Source organism: Vulpes vulpes, chromosome 4 (assembly GCF_048418805.1).
Source record: "Vulpes vulpes isolate BD-2025 chromosome 4, VulVul3, whole genome shotgun sequence".
Classification (NCBI taxonomy): domain Eukaryota; kingdom Metazoa; phylum Chordata; class Mammalia; order Carnivora; family Canidae; genus Vulpes; species Vulpes vulpes.
In genome coordinates, this window is record NC_132783.1 from 125,959,522 (window position 1) to 125,982,085 (window position 22,564).

The following is a 22,564-nucleotide window of genomic DNA, read 5'->3' on the forward strand; positions in this document are numbered from 1 at the left end:
TTTCACATCACCCCACGTCACATTAATGAAAGACTTAACGTTAGTACTTGTTCTCGGCAACAGAAGAAATCCGAAGAGGATTTTACTTTTTGAAAACAGACAAAAAGTGAAAATTGTGTGCAGCTAGCCATTACAGAAGCAGGGCATACTCCAAATAGTGGGGGGGAGGGGGTACCACCAACCTCCTTCACTGGGAACTACGCTCAGCATCTCAACATTAAGCCACTACGGCTATGAACTGTGTCTGTGAGCATCTGTACTTTTCCTTGATTTATTTTGTGCATCTCTTGCCAATATATGTCCTAAGGTATTAGAAAAGTCTAAAAGGGGTTATTTTGGGGGTCTGGGAACACTCAAAAAATTTTCTTTATCAATGAACAGAAATTGCTTCTTTGCTGCTATTTCAGTTTATAAAAATTTTCATAGGAATGTTCTTCTTTCAGATAGTGGGGGAAACCTGTTTCTGGCCAAACATAATTCTGTTTCTGTGCAGGTATTTTTAAATGGGATTAATAACATTCAAGTTGGTAGACTTTGAGCACAGCAGATTTCTCTCCATTATGTGGTGGGCCTTATCTCATCGGTTGATGGCCTAAACAGAAGAAAGACGGATCTGCTGTGAGCAAGAGGGAATTTTGCAAGAGGTAGTTTTGAGGCTTGAACTGCAGCATTACTTCTTCTCTGGGTCTCTAGCCTACAAGCCTACCCTGCAAATTTTGGAGTTGCTAGCTTCCATTATTGTGTGAACTAATTCCTTAAATCTCTTTCTATGCGCACACACACACACACACACACACATCCTATTGGTTCTGTTTCTTGAGAACCCTGACTAAGATAGTGGTAAAACACGCCAATATTTTCACAATGTGCTCCGTTTCTATGTGAATCTTATGATGGTCTTCTTTAGGACATGACCTTGATCTCTACAGTGGCCTTCTATCTAACATGCAAAGAACAGAGATAAGGTTTCTTAACTGAAACACCTGGCAGTGATGATCCTTGTCACTGAATCCCTGGTAAAACCTTAACAAACCTTCCTATGTGATTTTAATGAATAGAATTTTGCCATCATTCCAAGATGAGTGGACTGTAATAGAGCCACCAAGGCCAAGGATCTGGGCTGATGGCCAACTGGGGCCCCTGTAGGAACCTGAGCCACACACTCAAACCTCTGTAGCTGGTCTGACACCATCCATGCCACGTGAGCCAAACGTTGCCCCTCCAAAGAGACCATAGTGAACAAGTAGTCACCATGCTTCTACTTCCATTTTCTATCAGTCGAATCCCAAAGCATCTAGCCCCCGGGGAATTCATCTTGAGTTATAGCATCTTCCCCATAATAATCTTTCTTCTTTGCCTTGGACATCTAATATCAGAGAGAATGACCAAGAAGGCCAGGTTTATGACTTCAATTTGTAAAGAATGGAACATGGTTTTGGTCTTTTTGTTTTATTTTAAAGGCACAATTCTTTGCTTTCTCTGTGCCTTCATCTCGATTTCACACTGCTAGTATCTTTTGCCATCCTGGGCTTCATTACATCCGCATTGTAGTCCCTTCTTCCAAAAAGCACTGGAATTGCCTGAGGAGCTTTAAATAATCTACGGCCACCACCCCCAGAGATTTGTATTTAATTGGTGTGGGATGCAGCATCCTGTTCCGATCACTGACTTCGGTCCTTCCATCACCTTTAATCAACTGCTCTGACTACAACCTTCACATGGCTCTCTACCCCCTCCCTCTCCTGTCTACAGTTTGCCTAATTGGCTCTGATTCCTTCTTTATCATTTCCATGGCTCCCTGGCCACTGCCATCTTTCCATCATACCTCTCGGTTAAAGCCTTAGGCCTAGATGCTCCCACTTTCTCTGTACCTGGTGAACTATGGAAACCTCCAGAAAGGGTCACATATTTGGTAACATCTTTATCAGTGGTACCAACCATGAATTTGTGATCATCAACCTCAACCAGGCCTTCAGGTAATGACTGGCAATCCTACTAAAGCTTACTAATTTATTCCCTTTGTGGTGCTAGCTTTCTCTCTCCTCCGCAAACACCTATAATTACCTCCTTTCTTTTCCAGTACCCCACCTCCTTCCTCTCTCACAGCGGACTCAACTTCCAAAGCAGATAGGGGCCATCGAACAGAAATGCCTTTAACTTTCAGCTACCACACCTTGGCATGTGCACACATCCTTCCTCCTTCCCTCCCAGGACAGAAGGGCTGAACCCCTTCTCCTCTCCAATTCCTTCCATGTGCTCTGGATCCAACCACTTCCATCTTCTCAGGAACCCTACATGATTAATTATCCATCCTCTGTCTTCAAGCCTCTCCATTGCTCTTTCCCAGCAACCTTTAAACATACTCAAATCTCCCACCTTTAGAAAGCGCTCCCTTAACTGTTTCCCTCTCTAGTTACAGCTCTATCTTTTTGATTCCCTTGACAGTCAAGTGACTTGAGTTACCTATATCCGTTGTCTCCTTCGCTTCCCACCCGCTCTCTGTGACACTTTATTCTGGCCTCTGCCGCCATCACTACACTCATGTCACTCTCCTTACAGTCCTGTAAGACATCCACTCTACTGATCCAAAGGACATTTGCAGGACTTTCACTTCACCCCTTATCAGCATTTAGACTGTTCTCTTTCCTTGGCTTTCTTCTCTTACTGCATTTCCCTCCTGTGATCTAGCTCACTTTTGTGGCTTCAATACTGTGTGTGTAAAGCACTAACTTCCAAATATCTCCAAATACCTCCATAGATCGAAGACCCAAGACTGTGTTTCCCAGTGGATGTCTTAAAAGAGCCTCCATTCAAAATGTCCCCAAACTGAATACCTCTCTTCCAATCTATACATGGTGTCCCTCCAGCGTGGCCCATTCACATGAAGGAACTTGGCACCTGGGACTTACCCATGCTATCCTTTACCCAGTAATAACTATGTAAGCACTAAGTCTGGTCTACTCTACTTCATAAATAATGGCAAATCTATTGACCATAAATAATGATAAATCTAGTTACTTCTTTCCATCTTTCCTACCACTGCACTGGTCCAAGCTACCAACATCCCTGCCTGATATAATCTATCTCCCTGAATAGCTCTTTCTATTCCTCCTTCATTCGTTCTTCATAATAGAGCCAGGTGGTCTCCTTAAAATGCAGACTGATTATGTCATTCCGTTGCTTCAAAGCCTCCTACAATTTTCTATTGCTCTTATGATAAATAAAGACTATAAAACACAGTCTGCAACATCATGTAAGATATAGTCCCTTCTCTGGCTCCTTCTTAGGTCATGCCCCTTTCTCACTCTCTGAACTCTGATCACACTGATGGTTTTCAGTTCTCCAAAGTACCAGGTGTCTTCCTGACTACTGTTCCATCCCTCTGCCCCATTTCTACTCTTTTAGATTTCAAATGTGTTCTTTTGGAAGCCTTCCCTAACCACCAAGCCCCAACTGGATCAAGTCCCCTTATACTTTGATTTCATATAACTTACACCAGTTTTTAATTACACTTGCATTATGTCTTCCTCCATCCTAGACTGTGAACTCCAGTAGGAAAGAGGTTATTTCTGGGTTGCTTATCACTATACTGGTCCTAGTCCACTATTCTGGGCAAAATGTAGATTAAATTAATGAGTTGATTTGTGAGTGGGTGAGCATATGAATGAATGATGGTAATGGTGGATTTTTGTACTCAGACTATCAATATTGCTCTTTATCTTGCCCTGCAGCACAAACCCATGAATCAAGGTCAAGCATATACTATCAAGTCCAGTTCAATATAAAACATGATTTTAAGAACTTGGGGTACAAGCTGCATGGAGGAAACAACACTGAAAGGGAAGGACTAGGAGGGTCTGATCTGTGTTCTCCAGCTTAGATGAGGAAAAACCAGCATTTCTACCTTATTTTCATTCTGAGTTCCAAACAAGAACTAGCAATATCTGTTTCATGAATGAATTCCTTAACTCACTTAAATCACTTTGTAAATATATAAGAAAAAAATCACTTTCCCATAATTGTTTAAAGGCCAATCAATTAGGATCTTCTGTAAGGGCCTAGAATACTCCAAATTCAGTACCTCTGCATGTATTAAAACCAACACATTGGTTAATATACCTCCTTCCAGCTTTCAGAGTCCATCTTTAAATAAGTTTACGGTATTACATCCCAAAGTCTTATACAAATTCCTGGTCTTAAGCCCAAAAAGATATTAATCAAAGTCCAAGTCATTTATTAAACTGCAAGTGGCCATAAAACAGAGTTAATGCAATTTGTCAGGCAGAGCAAACCAAGAAATGGCTTGACCTATGAGCTTTTAGGACCCTCTTTGAAAAGCTGGGTGAAATCACCAGGGAAGAGGTTAAAATTCAACTTTGCTTTATGTCCCTCTTTAAATCATGGAAAGTGCAAGCATGCTCCTGACAATTTAAGATTATGAGTGATAACTTACCAAACTAAAATACTTCCTGAGTTTTCCCATAAGGATTTTTTTTAAAGTTCAAAATGCTATCTTTGGCAATATGGTTATTATAAATATCCTTCCTCTTTAAATCACAGATTTTTAAAGCAGTTGTCATTTGAATTATAAAATCCCAAATCTCAGAGAACTCAGTATAACTATTACATTAAGTGGGTACTAATGTTTTACTACTTGTATTTGGCGGTGTATATTTTTTCTAGAAAATTTCTCCTAGCTATATATTTCAAAATTTAGGATTTAATAATGTTAAGGTAATTTCTTTTTTAAAAAATATCATAGCAGTGTTAAGCTGCCTTAACTATCTATTGCTATATAGCAAATTCATCCAAAACTTAGCAGCTTAAAACAACAAATCTTTGTTATCGTATAGTCTAGGGGCAGGGACCCGGGAGGGGCTTAGCTGGGTTCTTCTGGCTCGAGGTCTCTCATGAGGTTGCAGTCAAACTGTTGAGGGGAGAAGGCTACAAGGTTCTGCAGCTGGATGGGACTGAAGGCTCTACCTCCAAGGGCATGGTCGGAGGTGGCTGTCAAGATGCTTTAGTCTCATACTAGCTATTGCACTGGGGCCATGAGCTCTTCATTCCACACTGGCTGTGTGACTCCCTCACTTCCCTCTCATCTGGGTCTCTCCATAGGGCAGCTCAAAACATGGCAACTGCTTTCCCCCAGAATGAATGATCCAAAAGACAGAGCAACCAAGACAGAAGCCACAATGCCTTTGAATGATCTAGTGTCCAAAGTTGCACACCTTCACTTACACTTTACTCTGTGAGAAATGAATCGTTAATTCGAGCTCATGCTCAAGGAGAAGGAACTTGGACTCCACCTCTGGCAATACTAAAATATTTGTGAATGGTTTTAAAACCATCACATAGTGGTGGTTAGGATGGTTAGAAGCATGAGAATTAGATACACTTGGAATTAGGAAGATCTGTGTTTGAATCTTGTCTGTGCTGCTTGCCAACAGTGGGTCGTTGCACAAATTATTGAACCTATGCCACAGTTCTACCAAATGTAGAATTTGGTGGATCATGGGGGTTTTGTGTGAGATTAAACAATGAACATGAAAAAGAACTCTGTAGAGCCCTTAGTCATAGTAAGCACTTCCTTAATGCTGCCCACACACCAGTAATTGGTGAAGCAAACTACCGTGTGCCCACTAAATAGAGAATATGTAGTCCTTTGCCCCATATGAGCTTATAGTGTAGGAGGTTGAAAGTAAATCCGAACATGGACATAAAAAAGCTAATGAGATTTTTCTTCTAGAAATCTCAGGGCTTTGCAAACAGAGACAGTCAGAAAAGCAGTCTATTCCATAAAAGGAGATCTATAATGTGTTTTAAACATTTTTGTTTGCTTTTTTAAAGAAGAGAGGCAGTTTCTTCAAGTTAAAATTTCTCAGGAGCACTATGTGTAAAATGGATGAAAGCACAGCATCTTGTAGGGGTGGAGGCATGTAGTGCCTGGATCTCTCTTCTGGAGACCCCGAGGCCCCAGAGGGAGCTTGCTACAGCACAGTTTGCAAATCTGCATGAACAGATTGTGCCTGTAACTGCATACACAAAGGATCAAAGATCACAGTTTAAAACCATGCCAACTTAAAGTAGCCATTTAAGTAAAGAAATCCGTTTCACACAGGTTCTAAAAGGTAATGGATTTTCTCCTTTAAAAACGTACAACGCTCTAAACATTAGAGTCTGAAGGGATTAGCTTTGTCAACCCCTGCTTATTCCTTTAAAAAAAAGCCCATTTTTACATGATTGTCCCTTTGTATCTTCTTAGAAGTTAGATTTCATAGTGAGCCAATAATTTGTGTTTTACATAGATTGTGTTATTAGATACCAACTCTAGGCTTCCAACAACTTGTAATCAAAGTAAAAATAAACAAAAACCCTTAAAGCCTATTCTTTTCTGAATTTAGAATTAGAGGTTAGAAGAATTTCAGCATTGGTTAGCCTAGATATTCATGTTGTTTATCTTCCCAGAGTCAAAGCCCAAATAATTTATAAGAATTTTTCCTTCTGAATTTCATGTCCTGAGTTCCAAGGCAACCAAGGCAAATTTTCAGTTGGGCCACTGCAAGTATAATGATTAGTGAAAGATTTCATTCAATGTTCCAGATCCCTGATGTAACATTTAAAAAAAAATCTAATTATGGAAATGCTGAGAAATGGAGGTCAACTATCCAAACTTAAACACATTATAAAATAATACAGTATTTTAATTATTATACAACATCAATGCTCTTTAGAAATGTTTGCTTCCAAGTCTGTTATTAGCCCTGTATCAAACTTTACTACTGGAGCACGGGGGACTTTCTGAAGATCTCTGTGGTCAATGTATGTGGCTACCAAGATAATAGGTTTTACGAAGGTTAGGTAGGCTTTGAAAAAAATCCACAGATTCCAGGCTGATGCTTAATCCAGCTCACTTAGAAATATACCATGCATCCACATTCATTGCAGTTTGAGAATGCAGACTTGATGATGGTCACATGCCTAGCAAGAAGGCACCAAGAAGAGGTGTTGGGCAAGCAGAGAAGAATGGCAGTAGCTGAGTACAGAGCAGTAAGAGTGTAGGCTCTGAAGGCAGAGACATGCTTTTCATCTCAGTAGTTATCATGTACCACCTGCAGAGCCCTGGGCAAGTCACTTAACGTCCCAGAGGCTATGTGACTCACCATTAGCAGAATGAAGTGCCACAAGCACATACAATGCAGGCACACTGGAAGGACTGAGTCATGTCTGATTTAGGGGGTCCTGTTTCACATCTGATGATCAGGATACATGCTGAAAATCAGATTTCTTCCAAGTCATCACACTGTCATGAGAACTTCTCAGCTGATAGAGGCTCAGCAACTACTGAATATAAGTTTTGCTCTTATTGTTGTTTTGATATATTTGTTTTTTTGAGAACATAACCTTACATAACATGATATTAGACAGCATCATTGTATTTTCACTCACAGAACTTAACTGTGTGGTTACAAAGACAAGTTAGTTGAACAGGAGAAGGCTCAAATAAAAGAGTGTATGCACAGTACCTAAAAATTGTAGGGGCACCTGGGTGGCTCAGTCGGTTAAATACGGGACTCTTGATTTCTGCTCAGATTCTGATCTCAGTGTTGTGAGATCAAGTCCCACATCCAGCTCCATGCTGGGCATGAAGCCTGCTTAAGATTCTCTTTCTCTCCTTTGCCACTGCCCCCCCCCCCCCAAATAGTCATAAAAATAAAAAATAAAATAAAAATTGTAAAATTAAATGCAATGTAATATTCTGAATTGAATCTTGGAAAACAAAAAGGACATTAGTTGAAACAGAAAATATAAAGTCTGTAGTTTAGTTAATAGTATTGTACTAATAGTTGTTTCTTAGTTTTGATAAATACACCACAATTTACAGATGTTAACATTAGGAGGAAATGGGCAAGAAATATACAGGAATACTATGATGTTTTCTTTGCAAATTTCTATTAATTTGAAATCAGTCCAAATAAAAAGTTTATTAAAAAATCACATTGTATTATTCAGTGCAAGATTGTCTGGGGATTGGGGATCCCTGGGCGGCTCAGCGGTTTAGCACCTGCCTTTGGCCCAGGGCGCAATCCTGGAGTCCCGAGATCGAGTCCCACGTCGGGCTCCTGGCATGGAGCCTGCCTCTCCCTCCTCCTGTGTCTCTGCCTCTCTCTCTCTCTCTCTCTCTCTCTCTCTCAAAAATAAATAAACAAACAAATAAATAAATAAATCTTTAAGAAAAAAGAAAAAGATGTCTGGGGATTGCTTTATTCCACTCGGGCAGAGTGGAAAGATGAAACTAGATGAGCAAAATACTCAAGACTATGGAAGCTGAAGACTGAGTACCCGAGGCTCAAAATACTATGCTCTTTATTTTGTGTGTACTTAAAATTTCTCACAGCCAAAAGTTTGTTTTTTTTTAAATAAAGCATGTATTTGGGAAAGATGGAGAATTCCAAAGGCTATAGAAATCCCACTTTCCCAAATATTCAACAGCAAATTAGGAGTTCAAGGGGCAATGGGCCAGGGGAATCACAAAGGTTTAAGGAAAAACTTTTGACTTTGAAATGAGAAAGATTAATGGATATCCTTTTGATGGGCTGCTGAGGCCTCCAGGGATTAGCTGATCCTATGGGGATCTGGGCCTTTGTCTTTGACTTATGCTAGTTTTCAGCTCAGGGCGAGTCAGAAGTTAACTTGCAGAAATGAGCCATAAAAAAATAATTTTTGTTCATACTGTGCAAGTCAGTTGTGTCCAATGGAATGTAATTGATTAGTGTCCTGTGGATAGACGGATTTTGAAATTCTCTTCAACATTTGTTTGTACATTTGTGGTTCTCTGAGTTCTCCTTTGAAGTGGCTAGAATATCTTTTAAGTTACTTCATTAATTAGTATTTCTATAATTTTACATCTGTTCATTTTAGATCTGTTTACATCTGTTCTCCCATACGAGAATCATCACTTTACATTTTTAGAGGATTATCTTTTAGCAAAGAAAAGCAATTCTGAAGTGTGCCAATAACAGGAAAGCATGCACCTATGTGTCAAAGTCTACATATTTCCTCAAAGTCAAGGACTGAAACATTCTTAGGCTTTTGTGTCCATTCCTTCAGGTTCTTGCATCTTACAGCGTGTCACCATATGCTGTTCTTCACCCAGAAGGCCTTTTACCACAAGTCTACCACCCCAAATGGCCAATTTCCAACTGTCCCTGAACTTACAGATAGTACCCTAAGGAGGCTCTTCCAACAATGGTAGAAGAAATCCGACAAACATATATGTATCCAGGAATGAGTTTATTTTTATTTATTTTTTTTTTCAGGAATGACTTTAATATTTATTTTAAAATCCACATTTCATGAGCCACCAATAATCATCTGGATATAGGTTTCATTTCTGCTGTACGGTGATAGTCGAGGCACATGGACAGGGAAGTCAGGATTAGAGGAAACTCATCTCTGGCCAGCAGTACTCTTCTGAAGGAGGGCCATTTCAATGGTTCAAATTAAAAAAAAAAAAACAAAAAACAAAAAACCACACACTTCAAGTACTCATTAAAGCCCTAAAGTTGGCTAAATGGGGAAAAGAGGGAGAGAAAAAGCAGCAATTGAAATCAAGTCGTCTTCTATGGGTCAAAGTATGAAGTCTCCTCTCTCACAGGCTCTCAAAAGAGAATCTTCTCTTTCTGTAGTGGTCAATGTGCCAGGCACAGTTTTGACTCAGACTACAACAGCTCTGTAAAGTAAGAAGTAAAGTATCCCCATCTTGCAGATATAGCTCAGAGAGTTTAATTAACTTGCCGAGAATCAGAAAGGTGGTAAACGGCAAAGCTGGATTCAGATCCCATCAGACAAGCCAGATTGTGTGATTCCAAAGCCCATTCCATGCCCTTTCTAGAATGCCAACCTATCTGCCAGCCCTAATTCACAGGCAAATCTCTATGTGTCCCCAATGAAAGAAGTGGTCAGGTATCATTTGCCACAATTCACAACCCACCTACCCAGATAGTTAACACAGCTGTCACCCTCATACATGATGACAGAGGTAAATAACATATTATTTCATCATTAAAGTCATTGTTTATGGGTGGGAATGTGGTATAGCAGAATGAGTCCTGGAAAGAATGCTAGACAAGCTGGGTTATAAATCTGTCACTCTCACGGTGGAGTTTTAATCATAGAGAAATCTTGTCACTTCTCAGGGATTCCCACTTCCTCACCTATAAATAAAATAAGGATGTTGGACTCAGTTTTTAACAGCAGGCTACTGGCATTTGAGGATATATAATTCTTTTTTTAAGGCTGCCGCTGGCACTATAGAAATTAAGCATCCCTGACTTTGGGCACTAAAAAAGTCTATAACTCCCTTTTTTTTTAAAGGTTTTTACTTATTTATTTGACAGAGAGAGACAGAACAAGCAGGAGGAGCAGTGGATAGAGAGAGAGGGAGAAGCAGGCTCCCCACTGAGCAAGGAACCTGATGCCAGGCTGGATCCCAGGACCCAGGATCATGACCTGAGTCAAAGGCAGATGCTTAACTGAGCCACTCAGGTGCCCCACATGACTCCTTTTTTTAAAGTATTAATTTAAATTCCAATTAACATACAGTGTGATACTCGTTTCAGGTGTACAATATAGTGATTCAAAACTTCTATACAATACCTGTTACTCATCACAACAAGTGTACTCCTTAATCCCCATCACCCATTTCACCCATCCCTCCACCCACCTCCCCTCTGGTAACCATCAGATTGTTCTCTATAGTTAAGAGCCTGTTTCTTGGTTTTCCTCTCTCTTTTCTCCCCTCTTCCTCATTGATTTTTTCCTTAAATTCTACATAGGAGTGAAATCATGTATTTATCTTTCTTTGACTTACTTCACTTAGCATAATACATAATACTCTCTAGCTCCATCCATATCTTTGCAAATAGCTGAATAAATTCCATTATATAATATACACAAAACATCATATATATCATTATCTATCTCACATCTTCTTTATCCATTCATCAGTCAATGGATACTTGGGCTGTTTCCATAATGTGGCTATTATAGACAATGCTGCTATAAACACTGGGTATACGTATCCCTTGAATTAGTATTTTTATGTTCTTTGGGTAAATACCAACTAGTGCAATTGCTATATCATAGGTAGTCCTATTTTTAACTTTTTGAGGAACCTCCATACTGTTTTCCACAGTGGCTGCACTAGTTTGCATTCCCACCAATAGTGCAAGAGGGTTAGTTCCCCTTTCTCCACATCCTCACCAAGACCTGTTATTTCTTGTGTTGCTGATTTTAGCCACACTGACAGGTGTGAGGTGATATCTTGTAGTTTTGATTTGTATTTCCCTGATGATAAGTGATGAGATCTTTTCATGTGTCTGTTGGCCATCTGCATGTCTTCTTGGGAAAAATGTCTATTCATGTCTTCTGTCTATCTAGTCCTCTTAACAATCATATTTCTAAATAACACTGGGTGCTTGCCTAGCACAGAGGCAGCACTTTTGTTGAGAAACACACTGGTGGATGACCTCAAGTTCTATAAGGCCCCATGACCAAAACTGTCATTACAGCATGTGGCAGGGAAGTGGGGGTGAAGGAAGGAATCACAGTTGGATTGGATCTATATGCAGCATCCACAACAAGCAATAAAGGAGGCTTCTAGTTTAAAACAAATCCACAGCCTGGTACACCCTGCCTACTCACCGGTTACAAGTAACCTGAGTGAGCTCCTATGTCTCCTGGTGCTCAGTTCCTATAACCTTCTCACAAAACATCTACCTATCAAAAAAAAAAAAATGCACCACATTTTAAGTATTGACTCAGAAGGCACTTTGCCTAGAAGGCCTTGCCCCATATACTTCAGCCCAAACAGATCACCCTTTCTCAAAATAAATACAGCATTTACAGTCTGTTATTGAATTTTTCATTAAGTTGTAGTATAATTGTATACTGTTCCTTAATCACACAATGGACATTATTGGTATTGCCTTCCTAGCTTGAATGTTAGGTCCCAAAGTCAAGGGTCATGTCTTATACTACTTTTATATTCCCCAGAGTGTCTAGCACATTCCTGAGAACACAGTAATGACTCAATAAATATGTGTTCTGTCTTTGATTTTTCACAGTGATCCCAAAAATACCACTAGCTTGGCCAAACTTACATCCTGCAGGCTAATAAAAAATTTTATTTATTCAGCATCTTTTCCCAAGTAGTTTTCAAAGTACTTTTCAGATGACATTCCTAATTCTCACATACCCTACGAGTACTATAAGGAATAGATAAAAATACTAAAGTTTATGGACAAAAGCAAAGAGAATTACAATTTTATACTCTTTGATGGGGAGTATACCAAGAACTGGTAAACTGGATGTCTCCCAAACCCTACTGAGTCCCACAGAAAAATCCCAACATGTCTCCAAATTGCCTCAAATATTAAAAACTTCTTGTCATTGCCAAGGCCCTAAACAGGATCTACCTAGGTAAGTTGGTCATCAAGTTTGGGTATCATCCTTAATCTAAGGAGAATAATACCAAGTTAGCATTCTGAGCTTAGATCCTTGTCATCACCTGACCCTATCCATATTCTTTGCCTCCAGCTCACCACATACCACCACATTCAATTTCTCTGTTTTACTACAAACTAAGGCTAAGGCCAGCAAAAAATATCTATTAAACAACTATCCTGGGGATCCCTAGGTGGCTTAGCGGTTTGGTGCCTGCCTTTGGCCCAGGGCACGGTCCTGGAGTCCCAGAATCGAGTCCTGCATCGGGCTCCCAGCATGGAGCCTGCTTCTCCCTCCTCCTCCTGTGTCTCTGCCTCTCTCTCTCTCTCTCTCTCTTCTCTCTCTCTATCATGAATAAATAAATCTTTAAGGAAAAAAAACAACAACTATCCTATGACAAGCAAAGCATTGTTTTGCCAATGTCTCCAAAGGAAATAAGATGTTATGCTGAGTGCTAATATAAAAGAAATCATTCCTCTTCATTCTTGTTCCACTTTCTTTCATCTTTTTGACTTGCTAGGTATCAAAGTGGTGTCTTCATTCATCATCATCTTGCCCAAGGATTCTGGTATCTTCTTTTACCCCTAGGGCAAGAAGCCACTGTAGAGGTTTTCTCTTCAGTACTCTTCATAATTTATCATTCACATATGCCTTCCCAGACTGTTTTTCACTTTGCTTTGCCAAATTGAGGTTTTCTGGGATAACAATGACGTAGCTTGTAGGTGTCCAAAGAAGCCACGGATAGGGTGAATTAGGATCATATGCCATCATCCTCACCAAGGAGAAGGGCTGCCTGCCCAGTGGCAATCAGAACTGGGAGACTGACAGTTTATCACCAGCCATCACCATATTTGAGATGAGCTTTTTACTGCATCACAGTAGCACCTTTCGTTTCAATAAGCACGTGGGGAGAGAACCAAGGATATTCATTTTGTAATGGTCACACTCTCCTTTTTTTTTATATGGCAACTCAAAGAAAAAAGATAGATATGATGCTTATTATGATAAAGCACATTTTTTTAAGCAGGAAGAAATAAATTTTTCTTTGGACCAATGACTTTATGGTATGTCTAATATATACTAAAGGAACTGTTTCTTTAGTTCTTTAAAGTTTTTAAATAATACACTTTGAATGTTTCATTTTATAAACAATGGAGGAAATAATCATGGACGAGTTACTAGAGCAAATATTGAGCACAGCAGGCTGTCCACCATAGGTAAATACACAAAAGCACCTACTCAAATTGCAAAATCCTTTGGTGTTCTACTACTGAGTAAGGGCTTTCTCAGTGTATTCTCCACCACCTGTGTCAAATCACCATGAAGCAAGCATTTTCCCTAGGATACATTTTTCACTTAGAAGCCTAGCCAGCTGGAGATAGACTTGTTTATGTTTAAACAAATTCACAATCTAAGAAGTATAATTCAGTAGGATTATAACGATATTATTCTAAAGAGAACTGACTGAAGTCTTGTCAGTCACAAAAGAATCAAGGCCTAATCAAAGCAGTAAACACATCTGGAAGTTTTAAGGACTCTGTAGGAGAAATTATCTACTGATTTTGAAATGAAGTATTTGAAGGTAGGTTTGGATGCTAATTAAAAAGACACAACCCAACAATTTCTGACAAAATCACAGCCTTCTTATGAATCATTATTCAGTAAAATTGGTGCCTGACCTAAGGCTTCATTTGCCTCTATTAAAATATAGTGAGAAGGGGCGCCTGGGTGGCTTAGTGGTTGAGTGTCTGCCTTTGGCTCAGGTCATGATCCCAGGGTCCTGGGATCGAGTCCCACATCAGGTTCCCCACAGGGAGCCTGCTTCTCCCTCTGCCTATGTCTCTGCATCTCTCTGTCTCTTATGAATGAATAAATAAAATCTTAAAAAAAAAAGTAGTGAGAAGCACTGAAGAAAGAAGTTGAAATTAGACAAGAATCCTTTGTGTTTTCTTCAAGAGTCTGGTACTCATCATAGAATTGTCTTTAGCTTAAAACAAACAATAAAAGAAAACTTTCAGAAGGATTTTCTGCATCAGACCGTGATGAGCTGGTATTGTTTCAGGAAGCACAACCATGATTACACCACTTTTATCTGTTTTAATTAATTGATTAAAAATATTAACGGTGAGGGAATAAGCAAACACTATTTCTTGACGCTTATATTAAAAATTGTTGTAGCTTGTTAAATAAGTGGTCTGAATTACAGCTTGACTATCCAAAGCGTTTCATGTTAACTAAACTAACACTCTTTCCAGGGCTACTGTGTTTACAAGCATTCAGCAGAGAGGGGGGAAATATAAAAATGAATGAAATTTATTTCCTATTTCAAGGAATCGTTCCTAGCAAAGAAGACAGATATGAAAAAGTAGACCAGGAAACTGAAAACAAATGAAATAGGTGTTCTTAGAGGTTTCAAGCGAAGTCCCAACAGCATGGAGAGAAAAGAGAAATTCAATAATTAAATGTATTTGAATTATAGCCCCAGAAAGAATCCTAAGAGGGCATCTTGTTTATTCCTTGTTTTTGTTGTTGTTGTCTGTTATTAACATGTAAGAAATATGAATCCCAGGAAAGTTCAACAGTTTGCAAAAATTACAAAGCCCGTTGGAGGGGTTCCCTGACACCTCATTTACTATTGTTTCATATTATACCATCCTAACTTAAGGGTTTCTAATATCAGAGTAGAACTTTGGTTGGGAAATTATACATCTAAGTACTTGTCAGTGGATCTGCTCTAAATTTATTTTTTCTTTTTCTTTTTTCTTTTTTTTTTCAGGAGGTGGGGACTAGAGAGGAGGTAGGGAGTTGTGAAATAAATTTTTTAGGAAGCTTATTAAATAAGTGATCTGAATTATTTATCAAAATAAATTTTGAACTTTAAAAAATGCACTTTATCATTGATTAAAAATGCACTTTATCATTGATTATTTCCTCCCTTTCTATGAGAACAAAATAAAGAAGCAAATGTGATCTAGGTGGAGATCGTAATGCAAGCGGATTAGTGAGGAATCTCACTGCAAACGCGGGTGCGCACACACACACACACACACACACACACAGAGGAGGGCACAGCACGAACAATTTCACCAAAGAACACAGACTGTCACTGGCCCCTTGTTCTGGCTAAAGGTCAATGTGCAAAGTAGGACCTTCTGATAGGCCCAGATGTCAATCCATTATCACAGGTTGGTTGTTTTCTCTTTGCCAAGAAAAATGGTTATTTCTTTCACATTCAGACTTGCTGAGAAAAACAACACTGTCATCATCATCAACCATAAACATTTCTTGCAAGAAGACAGGAGATTCTCAGCTGTGGCAGATTCTCAGCTGGTAGCAGGGGAAACATAACTTAGCTGGGAAGCCCCAGACAGATACATAAAAGGGAAATCAATTGGATCGGGCAGGTGTCTAATGAGCAGTACAGGCCATAAATGCTACAGAAGTTGTGTTAAATACCTCAGCCCTGGGTGTTAAGCATCATAATTTTCACGGAGGAGAAAAGTGAGTCTCAGAGGAGCTAATCTATCTGCATGCTGGTGGTAAAGCTCAAATTCAGGCTAGGTCCAATGGGCCCCAAAGAGCTTACCCTTGATCCACGCCTCCTCCCCCGGTACATACCAGCTTTGCTTCTTTCCTCCAAGGTGGCTAGAACTTGGTCAGTGAAGACCCTCAGAGCCTTGGTCTAACTTGGATCCAGACACACAATAGGAGACAGGAACCTCTCCTAGAACTGGCGCAGTGATATACCTGCTTTTGACTTCTCTGCCACATTATAAGCCATTGACCTCCAGGAGAAGAATGGGTTGTTGACTCAGCCATGTCCTGATGTACATCTTAAGTTGCAGTTGCCTGAGGAAGCACGTCTGTCAGACGTACTTTCACCTGATTTAGGGCCAGATGGCATACTCTTTGAGACTCGGATAGAATGAGCCTGATAGCTAGAACTGACTCATGCTTGTGGAAGCAACACAATAAGATCCAGGAAAAGAATACCTCAGAGTCCCTACCCCCATCTATGATATGCAACTTCAATCTGCTTGTCTTCAGAACATTCTGGTATTTTTTTTTTTTTTTGGCTTAGTATTCCTTTGACCAGGAGAAATTAAGTAGCTATGATCATTCCATGTAGAATTGTATGTACCTACACAGTATGACACATGGAGTTATAGGAAATTCAGGAATGGAGAACATTTTCTGTTGTTAATCAAGTACAGTTAACATAAAAACTGTTTTGAACTATTATAATGTTCTGATTATGGATGACTAATAATCTAAAAAGAGTAAGTTGTTATCTTGTTTACAGCTCTGAAATTAGTGGACAGTATAAACAGGTGGCTAACATAGCTCATGAATATTAAGCTGCCTTAATGGAGGCAGAAAGACCAGAACTAGGGATTTCACATCTGAGTTTTAGTTTTTTTTTTTTTTAAAGATTTGATTTATTTATTCATGAGAGATACAGAGAGGGGGCAGAGACACAGGCAGAGGGAGAAGCAGGCTCCCTGTAGGGAGCCTGATGTGGGACTTGATCCCGGGATCCCAGGTTCATGCCCTGAGCTAAAGGCAGAAGCTCAACCACTGAGCCACCCAGGTGTACCCATATCTGAGTTTTAGATGACAAACACATATCGTGAATGTGGACTCTGGGGCATATTGTCAGGGCAGGGCAGGGTGGGGACCCCACTGTGGGTGAGAAGAGGTGTAAGGATAAGCAAAAAAAAAAAATTCAGGAAGAAGGGGCATAATGTTTGTTTTCAAATATAGCACTTAAAGGGAAGAGAGATTAGATTCATTGTGTGTTGCTCCAGCAACTGAACAGTAGGTCAATAGATAGAAGAAAATGTTGACTTAGTACAAAGCAGAGCTTTTTAAAAATGAACCTCTACTCAAATGGGCCAGCCAGCAAGGAAGCAAGATTCCCAGCTGATTATTTTCAAGAAGAGGTGGGCTGGCCCATTTACAGAAAGGACTACTGAGGTGGAAGTTCACACCCCTGATAGGTACCTCTGAAGTTGGTTACTATATTACTATACTCATCAATCATTTTATTGGGCATGTTATTAATCATACTGTTCAAGGTCAAAAAAAAAAAAAAAACCACTCGCCAAAGACAGCCTACATTGCTCTGTTTACACAACGAGCAGAGGGCTGACTCCAAAGCCTTACCAAACTTCAATTCATATCAACTCAATGTTCAGAAAGTGATCAGATGATTTGAAATCTCATATTATTTAAATCATTACCACAGAGGTTATAGGGTTTTCTCTTTTTTTTTCTTTTGAAAAAAGTGAAGGCTTTTATGGACACATGTGAACACACTAAGTTATCTTCATTACTGACATATTTTTAATTGTCCTCTAAAACTAAACCAAGTCTCCATCACTGTGCAATTTACCAGTGGAATGACCGGAGAAGCTTAATCTTCAGGTTCGCAAATTTAATCAATATAACTCACGCCTGTTTTTTTAAGTTAAACAATTGGCTGTGCCACATTCTTACTGTATCACTCATATTTATCTTTACATTAACAATGCTCACCAGCAGATAGCCAAAGAGGCTTGCCAAGTTGGACCAACTTCAAGATTTGTTTCCATGCTGGGGTGTTTCATGCACTTGGCAGAAGCAGGCTGCAAGTGGGGCTCCATTTATTACACTATGCTATAAACATTACGTCCTGACCTAATGAGATACTCCACATGACGATCCCATAGGTTAGCAAGCACTGTAAACATCTGTTAACACAAGCACCAGAGACAGCACAGGGAAGATGCCTGGGATCCATTTTAAGTGGTTTATGATGTGGAGTCTCCTGTTTACACACTAACAACAACAACAAAAAAAACAGCCCAAACTCTGCCTAGAACAAATATTTGCATGCTCAGTTTGAAAAAAAAAAAATGCACGGGAGAGTCACTGTATTTATAGACTTTGATTTCACACTTCTGCCTATTAGGTGTTGGCTTTCCATCGCATTCGGTGAACCAAAACTATAATTTCACTGTGACATATTTACTCCAAGCAAAAAGCTGAATGTTGACTCACCAAGTTTCCTTAGACTTACCAAAAAGTTGCCAAGGGTAGAAGGAGATAAGGGATGAGCCATGCTTAAACTACAAATGATGTTTTCCAAGGGTCTCTGGGTGGAAACGCACCCTTCCAGCCCCATCTGAAGTCCATTTGAAGAGAAACGGTACATAACCAGAGACCCCTTGAAATATAATCTGGGGGCAGCCCGGGTGGTGCAGCGGTTTAGCGCAGCCTTTGGCCTGAGGCCTGATCCTGGAGATCTGGATCGAGTCCCGCATCGGGGTCCCTGCATGGAGCCTGCTTCTCCCTCTGCCCCTCTCTCTGTTCTCTCTCCTGAATAAATAAATTTGAAAAAAATCTTAAAAAAAAAAAAGAAAGAAATATAATCTGGGAACACCAAGCTTTTCTCCAAAGGAAACAGAATCCCCAATCACAGAAAAGATGGAACCAACAACCCTGTCTACTAAATCATTTTATTTTGTTCCTATGCAGCATTACAATTTCTGGAAAATATTTCACACTAATTATCTCCAAGGTCTATGTATATACACCTTGGCACCCCAGAGAAAAGGACTTGCGGGTGACCCAGGTAGACACTAGCCTAGAACACCAGCTGCACACAGCACAGCTGCCGCAACCTGTATGAAGGAATAGGGGAGTGCCTGCCCAGGCACACATGACAGGGACTCTTAGGGGTAAACACCCCAGAGACCGCCTAGTTTGGGGACTGTGCACAGTTGCACCCCGGGGAATCTCAGATGCGCAGCTGCAGCTTGGGCCTGGGCTCCAGAGTTCTGTACCTACACGTGCACACGGGACTTAGAACCCTCGTCCTCCCATGGGGTCTCCTGAGAGCTCCGGGAACCGCCACCTCCAGGTCTCAGCTCCTCAAAGGCACCGGGTTTAGCAGTGGTTTCAAGGCCGGGGTATTTAAATCCTGCGCAGGAACTCCCGCGGCTTCCCAACCCTCTGGCCTCCCGTTACCTCTCCCTGTCCCTTCCAAGGTCTCCGGGCGCACCAGCACCAACGGGCAGGCGGCACCTCGCGGCCCCCCCCCCCCCCCAGGCCCTACTGGCTCAGGCACCACCCGCCTCCCCAGGCGCGCACACACACACACACACACACACACACACACACACACACACACACCCGCGCGCTCGTACACCCACCGGGCACACCCACCCGGCCAGGTCAGCAGCCCCCGGCGCGGCCCAGGACGCGCCCCCACTCCGGCGACCTGGAAAGCCCCCGCCCCCAAGGCAGGCTCCGTCAGGCCGCGCGGGTGGGGGACCGTGCCCCGCACCCCGGAGTGGCCGCGACCCCGCGCGCCCGCAGCGGTCATGCCTCGGGCGCTCGGGTCCACGCCTGGAGCCCGGCTGCTTTCGTACCCACGGGGGTGTCGGGGGCTGGAGGGGACGGGGGTGCTCGGCCCCCCGCGACCTCCACCGCTGCAGCCCGCGGGGACCGGCGGCCGCGGCTCCACCACCCCGCGCCGCGGCTGCACGGACGCGCACGGGGCGCTGCGCCTCGGGCCGGGGCGCGCGGTGGGGACGCGCCCGCCCGGCGACCTCCGCTCCCCGGGCCCCCTCGGCCGCGGGAGCCTCGCAGTCCCGGCCCCAGCGCGGCGGGGACGTCGAGTAGCAACACTCGCAAAACTTTTACGACTTTTTAACGATCCTGGCTCCAGAGGAAGCCCCCGCGGGCGCCCCCGTGGCACGGCTCGCGCGTCGCCCCCAACCGCCCGACGCCCACCAGCGGCGTCCACACGCGCTCGCACGCCCCCAGCGTGGATCGGGTTACAACGACCCACCCGCGGAAAACAACTCCTGCGGGGGGAGGAGGGGAGCACGGCCAGCCCCCGAGTCCCCGGGGAGGAAAAAGAAAATCACTCGTGTAAATACAAAAGCTGGTCGCCACTTCCCTAAACAGCCGGTGCCCCCAGGGTCCCCTCCCCGGGGCCCCGGGCAAACGGGGCAAAGAAGAGCCCGAGCCCCGGGCCCCTCCGTACCTCCGAGCCTCGCCTGCGGGTTGAGAGCGCGGTCCGCTCGCGCGCGGGGCCCGAGGGCGCGGGGCCTCCGGCCTGCGTGGCCCCAGCCCGGGGTCCCGCCGCCGCCGCCGCCGCCGCCGCCGCCGCCGCCGCCTCGCTCAGCAGCAGCCGCCGCCGCCGCTCCCGCCGCCGCCGCCGCCGCTCCCTAGACCGCCTCCTCTTCCCATGGCTGCGCCCCGCTTGGCAGCTCGCGGGCTGTCAGGCTCGGGGAGGAGGAGGGGGCGGGGTGAAACGGGAAGGGAGGCCGGCAGGGGCTGGGTGGGGAGCGGCCGCCGCGCACCGGGGGTCACGCCGCCCCCGCGGCCCGGGCCGCGGCGGCGAGGGGCGGCGGGAGCTCGCGGCGGCCGGTTCGAGACCCGCGGCGGAGGCGCCGGGCGCCGCGCGGGCCGAGCATTCCGAGGAGCTGGGATGCGGCGATCCCCGCGACGGAGTCGGAGCGGTGCGTGTCACCCCGCGCGGCGCGGCGCTGCGCGGCGCTGCGCGGCTCCTCCTAGAGGAAAATATTGGTAGTTGCAGGACGCGTCCTCTCCGCCCACCCCGTTCCCAAAAAGAAGGCAGGACCTAAAAGAGCAAGAAGTGCAGTCGCCAGATTGAAAGGAACGCTCGGAAGAAAAGTGAAGTGTCTGCGGGAGCCGGGGGCGAGGGGGCAGCTCGGAAAGCCTGATTAGCCACCTGCAACCAGTGTCCAAACTGTTGCTCCCTGGGTTTGAAAGGATCGCTAAAAGCGGAGAGGATCTTGTTTTAGAGGTTGGAGAACAGAGACAGAGAGGTGAATTTGCAGAAAACACAGGCCATGTTAGAAGAGACGTTGGTCCCGAAGCCACCGCACGGGGCTGCAGGCCTCAGCCTGAGGACGGTCCTCCTGTGCGCCCCGGGGGATTCCTTTGAACTGCCCTGTGCAGGACCCAGCTCCTCTGTCCAGCCCGAGCCTGTGCACCTGGTTCCACCGTAGGGAAAGAAAGTGAGAGGGGAAGTTGTCAAAGTGCTTCAGAAAGTTCACAGCCTTGCGCATAGGCATGTCATTCTGTAAAGCACCCAACTCCCCGTCACCCCATGCTTTTCTCAGCAGAAAGTACAAAAGTCCAGTTCCAGGTTGTGTGAGATCTGAAGGAGCAGCCAGTCATGCTATGTTGTTAGCTGTTTACGTTACTGCTGACAGCCAGTTGTAATGTCATTTATCTAACAGCTTCAGCTTACTAAAGGACTCAAAAAAAAAAAAAAAAAAAAAAAAAAAAAACCAGGGTCGCAAACGCAAAGCCAAGTTTATAACCAGAGAGAAATGTTTAAACAACAATCTAAAGAAACCAAGATTCTTAGCAATGGAATAAAAGATCCCCAGGGTGTGGGGAGTAGCACATGGTGAGTGGGACATGGCAAGTAGTCCAGGGAGGGCAAGAGTCAGGAAGAGTCAGGGCAAGAACACGGGGCCAAAGATTGAAGCAGCAGATGTCACAGAAGTTACTCCTACTTTTAATTTTTTTTTAAGTTACTCCTATTTTTAAAGGAATCGAAGAAGTGGAAAATTCTGTTCCTTAGAGTCCTTTTTGAGTCTCAGCTGTGGTTCAACGTCTCAACTGTCTCCAGGCAAAGAAAGACAGAATGAGAGGAAGGGGAGGAAAGATTCTGGAAGGGGTATGTGTCATCACTGTCTAATGGATGTTGATCTTGACCGGGTCCTGTTCTATCCCACCTGAGTACAAGAAGGCTTTCTTTCCCTCGGATCCCTCCCCAGTCCCTTGATTTCTGGGGTTCCAGGCTTTGCTAGAGCAATGGGAGTGCTTCTCCGTGTCTGGAGTTTTTAAAATGGGAGTTGGCCACAGAGAGAAAGATTAGGGCCCAGGCAGGCCGAATGCCGGCTGGGTGGTCAGTACGTGCCATGCTGGCTGGAAGGGCAACAGTGACCGGAGTGGAAGCCAGACAGTCCTCGCATGTTGACTCCATTCTTGCCCGAGATGACCTTCCAAGTTGGTCCTTCAGACCTGG

At 43.3% G+C, this 22,564-nt stretch overlaps 1 protein-coding gene across 3 annotated transcripts in view; it reads right to left on the reverse strand.

Annotated features, from left to right (window-relative positions):
- GHR (growth hormone receptor) overlaps positions 1 to 20,995 on the reverse strand; it is a 271,425-nt gene extending 250,430 nt beyond the window's left edge. For 2 of the 3 annotated variants that reach the window (XM_072756984.1, XM_026016684.2), the window contains exon 1: positions 20,543 to 20,995. The gene's annotated coding sequence lies outside the window, so the exon portion shown is untranslated. Of the gene's footprint in view, positions 1 to 16,125; positions 16,144 to 20,542 lie in introns of those variants that run through there. The other variant, XM_072756986.1, reaches the window with a different exon arrangement.
- Between the last annotated feature and the right edge of the window lie 1,569 nt (positions 20,996 to 22,564).